Source organism: Taeniopygia guttata, chromosome 7 (genome assembly GCF_048771995.1).
Source record: "Taeniopygia guttata chromosome 7, bTaeGut7.mat, whole genome shotgun sequence".
Classification (NCBI taxonomy): Eukaryota; Metazoa; Chordata; class Aves; order Passeriformes; family Estrildidae; genus Taeniopygia; species Taeniopygia guttata.
In genome coordinates, this window is record NC_133032.1 from 22956883 (window position 1) to 22969950 (window position 13068).

The window sequence follows — 13068 nt, forward strand, 5'->3', positions numbered from 1 at the left end:
CTGCTGGCCAGATGAATTATCCACTCCCTTTTGGCTTCCACTGTGTCTGTATACAACATAATTTGGTTATTGTAGAGAAGAAACCCTCAAGAATTTAAACAAGTAGGTTTCCTTCTTTCATTCTAGTAACAAAATGTGTGCAGCACATGGGAGACCTCAGCAGCTGTAGGAACAGATGATTAAGCTTTTCTGCACCTTAGAGCTGTGCAGTCTATCTCCATACCATCCTTCACTCCAACATACCCAGTGCAAGGACAACAAGCTCCAATTCTAACACCAAAGCACAATGTCACATGACAGCACCTGAACAAACCAGCCAATTAAAAACAAATTCTAGCCAAAACTAAGTTATAAATGGAAAACAGAAACACAGAAAAGGCACCCTTTCATTCCGATTGGGTCTTAAAGATCACTAAATCAAATTCTATACAGGCTAATATCACTGCATAAGGTAGTTATTCCCTCAGCAACACAGAAAGGAGAAGTCCCATAGCGATAACATTTTGGGACTTGTAGGTTTTCCACTGCTACCATAAACCACAGCTTCTGAACACATTCCAACTGACAAGTGCTACCACGCCCAAACTGCTGTGCAATGGTTTTATTGCATTTAATTTTACAGAGAACCATACACAGCACTGTAATTTAGATACTAAAAGGGAATAACTTAAGTGTAGTGCAGAAGAGGAAGCCACAAACTGGATGTGTGTAGGACACTGCTGGCTTTATGTATTACTAAGTAATTTAGTCTGAAACAATCATTTGAGTACGTGCTTGAGCTTCAAGTCATCCAGAGCCCAAATACTCTTTGGTGGCAGTCGCACCTAACTGATAAAGAAGTCTCAAGTCTTGATCTGCCCCCTACGAACCACCCTCCTGCAGCGATGAAAGCCAGGTGCCACAGTTACCATTCATGCAGACACTCCAGGGTTGAACCTTCAGAGCAAGTACTGCACACATTTTTAACAAAATTAGCCAGGATCCTGAAGAGCGATCCTCATTTGGAAATGTCTCACCAACACTATATCTTTTGGTGGTGCTCCAGGTAAGGCTCAGTCAAGCATGATAAATTCTTGCACGTACTTTACACAAGTTTGGGCCAACAAACACCAGTCTACCTACCCCAAACCTAAGGTGCTTATTTTGAAATGCTGCCAGGCAGGTTGACTTTACCAGCATAGAAAAATAACTCTGTGAGACTGAGAGAGCTGTCAACACCACAGTGGCAGCAGCTTCTTGAATGCCAACTCAAAACACACCCACAACCTTCAAGGATAGCCACCATAACAGTTCACTTGGCTATGCATAGCACAAAACAGATAGCATTGCCCAACTCCACCCAGGACAAAAACCAGCATCAACCCTCTCAGAAACAGTTCATGGCAACACCAGGTTGCCACTTAAAAAAAAAGTTACCACTTAAAAAAACCCCAACAAAACAAACAGACCTTCAGTCAAAGAAAATCAAATAAAACTGCAGCAGTTCACACAGGCCAATATCTACCCCAAACTCTGACTAGCAGCACACTGGTATTCACAAACAGGTGAGGCTTCTTTGCCATTTGAACTCTTACCTTTCCAACACTTAGGAGATTAGATTCATCATTAATTTAAATACTGGACACAGTACACTGCCATAGGCATTTTTTCAGCCAGCAAACCACTTGAGAGAGTACTGAAAGGCCTATTATGAAGGCAAATCGCTATCCTTTTCTTGAATGACCACATGAAAATCAGTGACTGTTCCACAATGGTTTGAAAGGGCCTTTTGTCTGAAGGAAAGGACAAGGAGTCACAAAGTATTGCAGATTCATTTGTAACTCATGGCTTTGGAAGAAACTGCAGAGCTTCAGTTAAAAGCAAACCAAGAAAAGAACAAGCTTTGAAAATGTTATGCCACAATCCTTTCCTACTATGTACATGCAGAGCATATTTTTAGTTGCTTTTGTATTATAAAAAGATGGGCTGGCATTCTAGATTATTGTTGTTTTACAAGAGAAGCTTAAAACACTTGCAGAGTTTTGATTTTATTCCCAAACCCTAATTAGGGTCTGCAGCAGTATTGTATAAACAGAAAATCATCAGGAGCTTTTTCTGGTACATCTAGTAAAAGTATAATTGTACTGGAAAATAAGTGAACCATTGTCACTGTTGTTTAATAATCACGTTAGTAATTGAGCAAATTTGGCATTGCCTATAAAGTATAAGATGGCCAATTCAAGAAAAAGACTTACTTTATACTGAGAAACCAGCATTAGACTCTAATTTTGAAGTCTGTTTCTGAAGTCTCACCCAAAAAAAAATTAATTACATCTGCCGACAACTTCCCAGAAGAAAAAAATGTTTTACTTCTCTGCCTACTCCAATGCCACTTCAGTTCCCAGATTTTACACGCAAAGGTACACACAAATTCAAAATGGGACTTGCACATACGATTTCATTAGTTTCTAAACAAGCTTCACATGCACAAACTTTCAGCAGGACTGACAGTGGAAGCTAACAACCTAAAATAGATTTTCTTCTAACCCATACCCAGAACTAGGGAATTACTGCATTTCCATTCAAAAACAGGAGTTACAGATGACAGACTTGCCCTCTTCCCTGCATGTCCCACCCATGTACCATGAAACTAAACAAAGTGTCAGTTTTCACTCCCCAGCTCCTTGCCATATCCCAAAATTTATATTCCCTGTGCTCCCACAATGGCAACAAAACCAAACAATGTATTTTGCACACACCATTGGTCAAGGTGCCAGTTACATTTAGCTCTTCTGACCACCTTATCAAATTACATCAGGCAAGGAGCTGGTACTTGGCACATTACAAGACTGCACAAGGGCCAAAATTTTTGCTGTAGGAAGCAGCTGTGATGCCACTCCCATATATACATGGGAAGTAAAAGTCCTGCCATGACAAATACACCCCCAAGGTAACTATACACCCCCTCATTTCATGCTCTCTAAAACAAGAGCTTACCATTCTGAGGACTGTAAAGCGACTCTTGCCAATGCAAAGTAGAGGCTAAACCATGCCACACATCTTGAAGCTCAAGGTGCAAGAAACCCACAGGGCATAGAGGTGTGACATGCAAAGCCCCCTGTTAATCTCAGTGAAGTTCAGGATCCAAATTCTTAGATTTATTAATGTTACAGAGCACTGCTTTCAAACAACTTTTAACAGGAGAAGGTGTCAGGCTAAAATAAAGGTGCTTCACTACTGTTTCTTTTTATACTAGAAGAAGAAAACTGTGAGAAAGCTGCTGATGTATCTGAGGAAGGAAGGCAGGAGGAACAGAAAAACTGAAGCATTAGAACAGTGCAGAAAAAACTGCACTGTGCAGAAAAATGCTGTACAGCGTAGAGAGTAGCACCACACAGGAGCAGTATTTCTCAAGAGCAACATGGATAATAAAATCCTTGATATTAGCTACAAATCAACTGCAATTAACAGTTAACTGTTATTTTTCTTCCCTAGATCTTTGTGCAAAGTCTCACTGCCCTTTGGCGTTCTGCTCCAAGTCATTACACAGCTTTACTTTTATCCTTCAGTGCACAGTGAAAAGTGGAGTTTGACCTTTCCTTTATATTTGTAAAGCAGCACAGCAGATTGTTTTGAGAACATGACTGAGGTGGGGATTTTTCTATTCTGAATGACTAACATTGCTAACAGTGTCTAAAGAAGTCTAAAACATGGCCTCTGAAAACACACCAGGAAACACAGACCTTTATAATGACAACAGAGACCATATGTGTGGGTAAAAAAGTACACAGACATAACGATTTGTGAGATATAATGCAAAATATATGCTGTCTACAACTGCTGACAGGCACATGATTGCTAGAGGAAAAACTTGAAGAAAATATAAAACACATTGTAGGCCACTGGAAACTCTGTACTTGCTCTTAAAAACAGGCCTGAATCAATTTCAGTTCCAGACAAGCATTTCCTTAAAATTTGGGAAACAGCAGGAAGATGTCCCAATATAGCCTTGTTTCCGTTTCTTTGAGCAAGAAGGACTAGATAAGAATAACAGATCTACATTCAGAACCAAAGCGCTCTCAACACAGAAAGACGCTTGTGTTCAGTTTTAGGCTCAGTTCAGTTTTAGGCTTTTACTCTGTATCAGACATAACAATAATTCTCAAGCACATTTCTTCTCATGCATCAGCCTGGGCATAAGGCGCTGTGGAAACAGACCCTTCACTTAAGGATAACCCTGAGGACATTTTGAAGGGTACTTAGTTTAATTCATCTTAATCATAGCACTTTTTTATGCAGTAAATTTCTCAGAGTTGTGGCCTTACCTCCTTACAGTTATACAGCACCTGCCACACAACAAGCCTTATCTTGTTTAGTGTCTCATTACATTTAACAGATCCTGCTGCTCTCAAAGGGCCAAACTCCTTCCACTTCTCTAGCACAATTAGTGGGAGAACACTCACAGCCTAGCACCAGTGTTTGGCTCCAGCAGTTTGTGATGGCGTCTCACTAAATTCATCAACTTGTTCTGACCTGGAAATCATTCTGCATTTGCACGGTTTGACTGCATTCACAGAAACAATTGTGGCAAGGGCACAGTGTCCTGCTTACAGCAGCTAGAAGACTCTAGTCAGTGGCATTCAACAGGTTGCCATCCAGGATTTCTTTCATGGATAGTGCAAATACATTCCTAGTTAACCTGACATTCTACACGCAGCAGCCTTTTCCACTTTCTGTGTAGGAAGTTTTTAGTTTACTTTATAACTGCATCAAGAGCTCGAAGAAACAGAAGAAAAATGCCTCTTGCAAACACTGTTAATTCAAACGTAAAGGTTAACAAAATAAAAAAGATTCCCACAGAAGATCATTAGTTGCTGTGAAGCACATTTTCAGGCTGAAATCAAACAAATCAATCCAGTGGAATGTGATCTGGAATGAAACAGATGGATTTTCTGTGGTGCCTCTTAGTTCTCCAAAAGAAAACAAATCTGGTAGTACAAGGGATGCACAGCTCCAAGGGATGAGGCTGAGGGTGGGGAAGGAGCTTACACTATTAATTTACAGCGCAACAAAGGAGGCATTGCATTCTGATAGAGAATAAGAGTACTGCCAGCTGCCACCGCTTATCAACGAATTCCATACCTACGAATTTTGTTACGCATAGTAAAAAAGACAACAAATACTTAAAAAACCCAACAAATCCTAAACTAAATACAAAATCAGTTACAAAAAAGCCCTATCATCTTGGCGGTCTTTTACCTTAGCAGAGATAAAAAAGAACGGCAAATGGGCGGATTTACGCCGAAACAGCAGCCGAGGCACAGCGAGCTCCGTGCCTACCTTGCGGTGTGGCAGCGCTGGCAGCAGCGCTCACAGCCCCGCCAGAGCCCCCGGCGGCGGTTCGGGACCGAACGCTCCGCTGCCTCAGCGCGCCGGGCACTGGCGGCCACGCTCAGCGACACCCGGGGCGCGCAGTTAATCATTTATGGCCGAGGCTGTTACCGAATAGCCTCCAACAGCCCAGCCCCGCTCCTGCTCCGGAGGCGCCGATGGCCAGCGGAGCGGCGGCCGAAGGGGAGCGGCGGCGAGCGGCTCCCGGGCGCTGGCGGAGCGGGTCCCGGCGCACGTCAGGCAGGGTCCAGGGAGCGAGGCGGGCCCGGCCGCGGTCCCCGCGCCGCCAGGAGGGGCCCACCCGCAGCCGGGGCTCGGCGCCGGGATCCGAGGCGATAGAGCAGCGGGTGGGGCACCGCGGCAGCCGCACCCGTCCCTCCCCGGAACCCCTCGGCACGAAACTGCCGGCGGCCCCCCGCCGCCCGGCGCAGGTGCTGCTGAGGGGAGCCGACGCGGCGCCTTACCTGGTGCGGCCACGGCTGAGGCCGAGCACGGGCTGGGGCCGGCGGCGGCCGTGGAACCGCCGCCCTCCCGCGGACACGCCTCGCGCCCCGCCCCGCTCGCCAGCACCGCCCCCGGCCCGCCCCGGGCTGGGCTCGGGGCCGGGCGGCAGCGGCGGGACGGGCCCGGGGCGAGGCCGCCCGCGGCGTCGCCTCCGGGGCGCTGCGGCGTCCGGGGCTCTCTGCGCTCGGGCCGGGGGAGCTGTGAGGGGCGGAGAGCGGCCCCCGGGCCCGGACACAGGATTTACGGGTACCCCGCTTGCCACGCACAAACAAAACACACCCGACGCGCAAGGACAGCGCTGGGCCTCCTGTAAGGAACTATTCACGAACTTCTCCGTAAGTGAAAGTAAACAGGCGACATCAGTCACGGCCAGCAGATGAATTTCATCCTCGAGAAGAGATGACCGAGAGGGCACTTCATAATGTGTATAAATATTTAAAGGGTGAGGGAGGTGTGTGCTATGAGGATGGATCAGGCTCTTAGTGATGATGTTGAGCACCAGAGGCACTGAGAAGAAACTGATGCACCGGAAGTTCCACCTGAACGTGAGAAAGAACTTTACTGTACAGTGACCATGCATGGGAACCAGTTGCCCAGAGGCTGTAGAATTTCTCTCTCGGGAGATACCCAAGAACCCTCTGAACACAATCCTGTGCCTTGTGCTCTGGGATAACCCTGCTTGAGCAGGGAGTTTGGCCCACATGACCTACAGTGATCTCTTACAACCTTACCCGTTATGTGATGCTATAAATCTCTATGAATACGCATGGCAAACAGTGAGAATATAGAAATTTACCAAAAGTTTTTTAGTAATCAGTGTTTTAAAATACCACCTAAAAGGTGCAAATAAAATACAGTCAGGATTGTTAACACAAAGTTAAAGAAGTAATAAGTAACTATCCACTTGAATCTAAACACTAGAATGCAGAGGTACATCCATACACTTGGAACAAAAAGCCAACCAAACAACAACAAAGAAAAAACCCAAACCAAACCCACCCCACCCCCCCACCAAAATTCCATAAACAGCTACAAAACAGATTTACTGTCAGCATTGGCATCTTACACTGTCATAAGCATTTCCCTTAGCCCAAATACATATCAGTTCTCATTTTTGTTAGCAATAATTGTCACAAGCACTGGAAAATCATGGTGCTCCCTCTCAAAATGGTTGCGCACCTCTTTTCCAGCTAGCATAAATGGGACTTTCCTGGTAATAACACACCTCTATTTGACTCCCTCCCCTCAGCCAGGAAATGAACTTCACTGTTTGGAGGCAACACTGGAGCCTTACTGTTTTCAACCAAGGATTCTGCAACTGCTGCACTGAAAATCATTCAAGGTGCAATTTATAATGAGAACATAACCAACCCACCCTGCAAACCAGACAGAGCTGGCAGCGTTTCCTCCTGGCAGAGAACTCCACAGTGGGACAGTGCAAGGCTCGCTGCGACAGCGGTGCCCCAGGAAACCTCACTGGGCGCGTCCTACTCTGTTCACGCACGGTGGCTTTGTTGATATCTGTCAAATGCACTTGTCCACCTGCTGCAGAAAGCTGGGCATGAATTACATAGTCAATGTTATGTTAAGGCCACAGGTTGAGAATGTCTGCAATTGGAATAATAGCTTCAGAAGTATTCAGATCGCCAGTAAATGCTTCTTTATTGTAAACAATGTAACTTGGAACGTCCAGGCTTGTATTTGTGTAGGGAGAGTGCTCCTTACAGTAATGCCAATATTTGTCTGCACCCTGAGCTGTATGAATTTTGCCTGGGAGTTTTGGAAACGATTCTGAAGCTCCAGAGAATGGTAGATTATATTCATAAAATAAGGGTGCCACTGACCTTTTAGCAAAAGAGAATAGATGTGAATCAGGGACCTGAGATTCATCTAAAGGAACACAGTGGAAACACACAGGATGAAAGGCTCTAAAGGCTTTACAAATTATATTTGGATGAGGGAGAGCAGGGAGAAAGAGAATGTGGGAAAAAGAAGAATGAAAAAGGATCCTGCTGTTTAGCTCATGCATAAACTGTATGTGCCTAGCCAAAGGTCACTCCTTTTATTTTCTCATTAATTTCAATGACGGTAAATGGTATATGAAGAACAATCTAAAAATAAGAACAGCCAGAAATAGCTTAGAGTTTTTGTGTGACAGTGTGGCAGGAAGAAAAGCCTGAACTGAAACTTCATTCCAGATCTTTACTTCTGACTTTTGAAAAAGTAGTGACTTAAAGTTAATTATTTAAGATAAACTGTAAATCTATTTAGAGAAGTTAAGCAAAAGTTAAGTGGTCTACTTTTTAATGCATTTTCCAATAAAGTTTTTATACTCTGTGTACACCAAAATTAATTCCTGAGGGATTTTTTTTCATCTATTGTTCTTGTGAGAAATGGTCTATATGGACAGTTTTGTAGGGGAGTTTTCTGGGTTCTAAACACAAGTGAAAAAAAACCCCACTAAGTACTAGGCAGCTGTAAACAAACAGAAGAGGAATAACAGCTTTTGGAAGCTTTCAGGTGCATGCAAAAGCTGGCACAAGGAAATTGCCATACACAGCAACTGAAAGTAGAGGCTGAAATGGGAACATAAAAGGAATAATGTATGTTTTGCTGTGGGGCTCATGAATGGCTGCCTCAAACAAATCTTCAGGCAACAGGAGCTCTTCATACAGAGACTGATGCAACATCTGCCAACCCTTTTTTTCTAGGGAATAATGGGCCAATATCTAGAAGGCAATCTACAGACAAGGTAACACAGATTCTACATCAGCATTGAAAGAATTTTAGCATTACGCCACCAGCTTTTCAATTTTTTTGCAGCAGATGTGTAAATCTGCATTGGTTTGCAGCATATTTGACTGTATGCTGATCTTACATTTGCAAAGGAGGACGCCAGCTGCCCAGAGTCTAGTTCTCATCTTCTGTTTATGCCAAATAGCAGTATGAAACTTATGGTTAACATACGTTGCAGTGGTTCACTTTCTGTGTAGAGGTTAGTAACTGATAAAGGTAAAATGAAAAGCAACAACAATTAAGCATCCCAGATAGAACATTTGGGCTATATTAGAAGTGAGATGACCTGCTCAAAGCACCAACTTTGGATTTTGCATTAAATCTTTTGGTCACTTTATTTCCTGCACAACCATGGTTGTATTTCTGATGTGAGCCCAGACAACTCATTTGATTTCTCTCAGCCTCAGTTTGCCATCTGCAAAGAAAGAAAGGAATTTCTAGCCCTCAGTGTATATGACAAAGATTAACAGATACTCCAGGTGTAACTGTACAATGTAGTAACTTTGGCAGGAAAGGTGTCTGAATGATTTCTTGCTCACTTGCAGCCTCCCTGACTCCATTCTGGCACTGTAATCTATTATTCTATTCAGTTTTTGAAACCTACCCGCAGTCCAGACCACTGAAATGACCTGGGTTAAAAATACCACATCACGCCCCTCTTTCTTTAAAGATTTTTTAAACTGAGATCCAGTTGTTATTGAAGCTCCAGCAGCTGGTGACCTGTCATGAAAAGGACCTTGAAAAGTGACATGTCATACTCTAACATCAGATAATGAGCTGCAGTAATGCAGAGGGATGTCACAACATAGCCTTTGTAAAGTCACTGTTTTTGAAGGGGAAAAACACCCCTCACATATGATATGGGCTCAATATTGATTAGTACTTGATTAGTCTTGGGGCTAGGGATGGAACAGGAGCCAACTGAAAGCAAAGGTAACAGGACAATTACACAGGGATATATTTTATCTCATCTCCTTCACACACCTACTGCTCCCACAAGACTGACAGACTCCAACGCTTCCGTTGCATCAGTAACACCACATCCTCTTGGACTGCTTCTTGGCAATCAGTTTTAAGGTACTGCCTGAAGCAGGTCACTGCTGTTTTTCCTGACTATAGATAAGGGACAGTAGCAAAGAAAGAAATGGTGCAGAGAACTTCTCAGCTGCAGAAATAAAGTGCAGGTTTCCTGAGTCCTGCCCAATGCACTGAGGACAAAGCCTCATCTCCTGCTATTTGGTGAGTTCTGTTGCCTCCCCACAGGGACTGTGTGCCATGTGCAGCAGCAACAGGAGACCATGGACCAGGGAGGAGGGGTGTCTGGAAGGGAGCTGAGATGTGTTTCTCTAAGTATGTATTAGTTTGTTGGTTCACCAGAATCAGTGATTAGAAGTTTGTTAATTGGCAACAAATTAAATCAATTGAAATTCCTCTGGCTCAAAACTGTTTCTGGCTTACAACAAGGGAAAATTGATTCAACACAAAAATTTGGAAATAAAGTAGTACAGTCACAGTGGTCTGGCAGCAGATCTGAGGGTGAAGATACAGAAAACAGCAAATTAAAAGTTATGCAGCAGTTGCTAATCTAGGGCATAAGTATTACAAGGGTCTTTTAAGCCAGAAGGAGGAGTGATAATAACATTTTATCCTGGCTTTTGTTAACAGCAGTTAAAAACTGGAATGTTAGCGTAAAGACGTTCAAAGAGAGGCAGCAGAAGTGATTAACAGGAATATATCTTCATGAGATAGGTGTTTACATGCTTGGCTTATGAGAAAGCAGCCAAGGAAAGAAAAGACAGAGAATCCTTGCAAGGGACCTGGGTGGAATCCCAAAGAGCATTATATAGAGTGTAAGCATGGAAAGAAGAAAAAGAAAATTCATTATAACTATAAAAAATTTTGACAGCCACAGTGGACCAAAACCCTAGAGAGTTTGGCTTCCTACATGTTATCAGCAGAAAGCTGTATTCAACATTCAGAAAAAATTTAGAAATAGAAAAGCCTCTCCACTCGCCTGTGCAATCCCAAGCAAAAAAAAAAAAAAAAAAAAAAAGAATGGCATCTTTTTTAGCCCTCAAAGCAGGCCAAATTCAGAAAGAATAATTCACAACCCACACATAAGTCAATGGCCATTATGTTTGCTCAGACAAGACCTGAATTTGATTAAATGCTATGAGCACGCAGACTATATACTATATTTTAAAAAATCTGGTTTGCAATGAAACTATCTATATCAATGTTAATTTCAATTGCCTTTCTGAGATCTCACATTTGGTTAAAAATACAAAGTACCCAAAGGACTGTGACACTCAGAGTGCAATATTCTAAGAAATGTTTTTTTTTTTTTTAGTTTTCTTTTTTTAAGAAAGTTTTCTTAGAAAAAAAAAAATCTTTTTTTTAAGACTGGCAAAGAGGCTAGTTAAAACCTTCACAGAAACATTCAGCTCAAAAAAAGAACCTGAAAGAACCTGAGCATTTTCTGATTCCAGAAGCAACACAGCTGTATCTTGTGGTTTCTGATGTTTCAGAGTGAGTGGACTTGAGCAGGGTGGTAAACACTTATGAATGAGTGAAGTTCAAAAACAAACAAAAAGAAGCCTTGAGCTCACTCTTGTAGTAAATGGGAAAAAAGTGAGGGAAAGCTTGGCAAAAATCAGCATAATAGTGGGCTTATTGTTGAATCTGAAAGCGTCATTTTCCAGTGGTGTCCCTTTTCTGGGAAGCGGCACAACCACCCTGAAAGCGCTTTCTATAGAGATGATAAATTTGTGGTGGAGATTTATGCACATTCAGATTAAGTCAGGAAATCACTAATGAAAAGGATAATTAAATAGAGAGACAAAAACCTAGAAGAAAAATTACCAAAAGCTCCCAAAACAAACACAGCTAACAATACACCACATATATCAGGTCCTGGGATTCTGACTCTGACTTTGGCACCCATTCTTGCTTGAGCAACACACAGGGTGAGCAACCTCATCCTCTTCCTCACTGTGCTTCCCATGACTCTAGAGAAGAGCAGTCTGCAAAGCAGCAGATTCTGTGTGAGCAAGATGAGGCTTGGTATCTTTGGTCCTCTCTCTGTTTCTTTTTGCACAAGCTCTTAATTCATCAGTAGGTGGAAAAGTATAGAAGAAAAAAATGTTCTCTACTTATGGAACTGTTTGAGGCCACAGCACTCCTGGTCCTGAGGGAGCATCCAAAAAGAAGGGGAAAGATACAGGGATAACTCTCAGTGAATCAGTCAATCTCAAAAAAATCCCAAACAAACAAACAAACAAACAAAAAGTGGTTGGTTGGAAGAGTTCCTGATAATAGCTTGCAGTTCCAGGCTATTGAAGCTGGGTTAATGCTCATCTTTTTGAGGAGTCCCACCATGCATTCAGAGTGCTGGTATGCACTCAGCACCAGAGAGACAGCCAAAGAGGTACTTCTGTTAGCAGCTGGGGTAGACTCCTCTGTGGTGGAACTAGACCCTGGGCTGCAGAGGCTGCTCTCACTGTTTAGCTTCAGACATCCAAACTGAGTGCCTAAGGCAGCAGCCTCAGGGCCTGGGCTGTGGGGGGAGCTGCAGGGATCCCACTGACCCTGCAGGAGCCTTCAGCCCCAGATCCCTAGACTGAGGTGCCTGCAGTTAAACTGAAAATCCCCAGTGCAGTGATGACTTTGTCACAGTGTTGTGTTACTTTCCTGCAGCACCTGCTTGTAAAGAAAACTGCCCTCAGTAACACAGAGCACTATGACACTGTCTGATCTAGCAACTTTATATTCCCAAAGGGTTTGGGCCACCCCAAAATTTCAGCAACAAAAGAACAGGGAACTTCCATTAGCTGGTAGCACTAGCAGATTGCTGTCCTCTGTCTGGTCTTGATACTGTGAGGAGAAAATCAAGAGTTCATAAGCTAAATGAGAGCTTTTGAACATTACAGTCTCCATTTTACAAGCCCTGTCTTTCTAGGCACAAGCAAATGAGGGTCTGTGAAAGCTGCTTTTGACAGAGGTCACTTCTTCCCTTTTGACTTTCAAATATGTACAGCCAACTCAGAGTGTTGATGTTAAAGCAAACACAGTGACTGAACAAAATTTAGCAAAAAAGCCCTTCTCTTTTTTATGACTGTAACTCTAAAACATGAAAATTCAGTACTGAGTCATAGTCCAGTGTGCAAACTTTTCCAGCTTTAAAGATATGGTGTACAAATGCTGCAGCTGTGTGATAATCTTTAGTTTGTGCACCATGAGTTTTACATTAATTAATTTATTTACTTTCTAAATGTTGTCCCACATCTCTAAAGCGGATTCACTCCTAGTGTCTGATTAATCTCATGTGGGAACTAAAGACAGATGAAAAAATTGACATCTAAAAGATGTGGCTCTGCTTTCAAGTTTTGCAGTGCAAGA

At 43.1% G+C, this 13068-nt stretch overlaps 1 protein-coding gene and 1 non-coding gene across 7 annotated transcripts in view; one reads left to right on the forward strand and one right to left on the reverse strand.

Annotated features, from left to right (window-relative positions):
• Window positions 1-5981, reverse strand: part of SPATS2L (spermatogenesis associated serine rich 2 like) — a 78146-nt gene extending 72165 nt beyond the window's left edge. For 4 of the 6 annotated variants that reach the window (XM_030277757.4, XM_030277760.4, XM_030277759.4 and 1 more), the window contains exon 1: window positions 5835-5981. The gene's annotated coding sequence lies outside the window, so the exon portion shown is untranslated. Of the gene's footprint in view, window positions 1-5279; window positions 5697-5834 lie in introns of those variants that run through there. The other 2 variants (XM_041717687.2, XM_072932402.1) reach the window with 2 other exon arrangements.
• Window positions 5982-6073: 92 nt separating this feature from the next.
• LOC121470299 (uncharacterized) lies at window positions 6074-8227 on the forward strand. The gene is made up of 2 exons (XR_012057020.1): window positions 6074-6209; window positions 7124-8227. It is a non-coding gene; the product is annotated as an uncharacterized protein (transcript).
• The last annotated feature ends 4841 nt before the right edge of the window (window positions 8228-13068 follow it).